The following is a 3,114-nucleotide window of genomic DNA, read 5'->3' on the forward strand; positions in this document are numbered from 1 at the left end:
GCTTTTATGGTTCTAAGGAAAAGCCTTAATTTCATGTTTATAACAGTCACTCCTAGAGATCAGTATAGCTCCCTTTCTGGGTCCTGCACCTATTTTTAAGTTTTTTTGTAGCCTTTAACCCAGAGGGTTAATAATTTTATTTCACTTAAGGTAATGCATTCTCAGCATCAGGCTGTGGAGCTCAAGCACCAGCAACTGGTGTATTCTTTAAGTGTTGTGGTGCAAGTTCACCAGCTCAGCTTTCCAGTCACTGCAGAAATCTAGAAACAAAACTCCATCCACAGCACATCTGGCCATGTAGTCCTAAAATCCTGACAATGTGGATGAGGATAACGCAGCCTGCCTGGAGTAGGGAGAGCTATTAGCTAGGCTACCAGCTGGACAGGGGGGTTTTCACCATCTGTAGCGGGTTTCTGGTTGTTCCTTCCCTAGTTTCCCAAACTAGCTGACAAAATCACACCAGAACATCTAAAGGAGGGACACAGTTGTTAAGTAATTCACAAGTCTTTTGCACATGCCCAAACACAAAGCTCAATCAGCAGACACAGTGAGGAAGACTATGGAGAACCACCAGAGACCCCTTGATTACAACCAGCAAGGAAGAACATGGGTAATTAAAAGGCAAATATTATAATTCCAGGAAAACTAGTGAATATTTGTAAACAAATTGGTGGGCCACCGGGGTGGCTTGGTCACTTAGGAAGCTTTGATAAAGTGTTGTAACAAATTATACAGTATTACAGACTGGCTACCTGGAAACCTAATGAATTGGTCAGGGGTACTCAAGAACCTATTTATAACTTCAATTGCATTATTCAGTTACAAGCAATAATAGAAATCATTACCCTTGATCTGTTGACAGATCAGGCCAGGCAATATTTCAAAATTGCATGGTTCTCAACTACCTGCTGAGACAAGGGGGAGCACAAAATTACAAAATGGAATATATAAACCTTTAGAATCAGACTTAAGTAACGTTAAGTTCGATGGCTTTATAATAGTAGCAATGGAAAATTACTGAGGTGCAGGATACACAGAAAAAAATTACAGTACAGCTAGAGAACATACTGAGAATTCTTGTACAAGATAAATCGTTATAGTTGACACAGTTTTAAGAAAAACAGTCTAGAAGAACAGGACACAGGAATAAGGAGTATCTGGGAACGGCAGGTGTCCAGGATGGGCTACAGTAAAACCAACTGATAAGTAGGAGGACAGGAGTATTATTATGTCTCTGGTGCTAATGAACCAATTAAGCTGGTATAAGCATCTACTGCGTGTGCTTCAAAGGCTGACAGAAGTGATAAAGATTGTTGGAAAAAGTAAACAACCCTCAGAGACCATCACCACAGTTCTGTACACATGCAGGGAACTTTCTGGAAAATGATGTAATCCATATGTAGCCTCATGAATATGTATTGCAGAAGAAAATATATGGACCCAGTCAGAGATCAATATGATCAGACAAAAGCCATTTATTACAAAGCCTTAACCCCTTATATACTATTTCTTACATGCACTTACAATGATTTGGCATAATATGATTGGATTCATGTCTTGAATACCCTTAGTGACTAACATATAATTGGTTAAGCACAGGTGTGAGAACTTCACCTCAAAAGCTTGCCAACAGTCCACAGTTCTCATTAACTCGGTGAATTCCAGCTTCTTCTTATCTTGCTTGTTTAGGTTTCCTTGTGCCTCTCATGGCCTTGCTGTATCTTTCAGGATTATTCAGAGTTTATGTACCAATTATCCATTCTCCTGTGAGAACACTGTCTCCACATCTCCCCCTTTTTGTTTTATATCTCTTTTGGGTGACCCTAATTCAGCAGGGGATTTGGGCTAGATCATATTTCCAACATATGCCAACTACAGGCTGCTGGGCCTGCCCCTTTTTTCTGCTGTATGGCTCTCTGATAACGGGAGGCCATCCTTCACATCAAGGTCTGGCATGGCATGTGTCCCCACCACTCCACGCCTGCTGGGTTGCAGCCAACAGCAGAGCTAAAGGTTCTTCTTGGTGCCAAACACAGAGGCCAAACCAGTCTTGCCCTTGATTGTGGTAGCAGGCATTTGGTCAGCCTCAGTCCTTGCACCTTGTTGTCAATGCAGAGTTTCACCTGCTTCATCCAGTAACAAGTCGTTATTATGCAAGGCACACACAGATTTACATTAGCAGAGTAACTATTACAGGGTGCAGCAGCATTTTGATGCTGATGGCAGCGAGGGACTAGCCAAAGAAATTTCTTACCAGTGGAATTCTCCCACCATCTTAATTTGTTCCATTACCTGCTTTATAACACTACCATTGTATTAGAATCTTTCTAACTTTTGCCTTAGCATTTTCTAGCAGCTACTGCAAATTTCCATATTCTAACGTCCCTTTTATAAGTGACAAATCTATACAATACAAGGTATAGTTTCTTATTAGCAACTGGCTAGTAAATACAGGTGGTTTTATACACAAAATCACATCATCTAATAATAGCTACTTTACAAGCACACATATTCAAGCTGTTACTTTTCAATTGCCCCCAAATGATGTTTTGAAATCATTAGTTTTTCTCTTCCTCTATCTCATTCTGCTTGGGGTATTCACATTCAGCTCCTGTAACTGAGGCATCAGGTTCCTCCATTCGTCTGTCTAGCTTATGGCAAAGCTTGACAAACTTTGAAGGCAGTCGCCATGGACCTGTAGGCAGGAGGGCACAAATATACCCCCTCCTCTAGGTTATCAGTTTTTGAGAAGTAGACAGATTAAGTGAGGAGTTTGCTGAATCATTGCCCTTTTTTTTCTTTTTTTTTTTTTTTTTTTCTTTTTTGTCTGCCACCCTGATGCTGAGGTGACGGCTCATAAAGCTTGTGGTTGCACTAGCCCTCTTGCTTTTTCAGTTAGCAGTTCTTGTTTCAACTGATCTATCTGTTACTCCAAGTCTTGGATTCACCCCCAGGTTACTTTGAACATACTAAGCTTTGGTTTTTTTTGTTTTATTTTTTCACTCCTCGGCTCTGGTGTCCATCCTGGCCGTTCCACCGGTGGAGCACTGGGAGCCAAATCGGAGAGCAGCTTCTTTTGAACATGGGGACCGAACTCTCATCAAATACCTGTGT

Source organism: Neopsephotus bourkii, unplaced genomic scaffold (assembly GCF_033783945.1).
Source record: "Neopsephotus bourkii isolate Nb327-2 ecotype Australia unplaced genomic scaffold, CSIRO-AGI_Nbou_v1 NB_152, whole genome shotgun sequence".
Lineage (NCBI taxonomy): Eukaryota > Metazoa > Chordata > Aves > Psittaciformes > Psittacidae > Neopsephotus > Neopsephotus bourkii.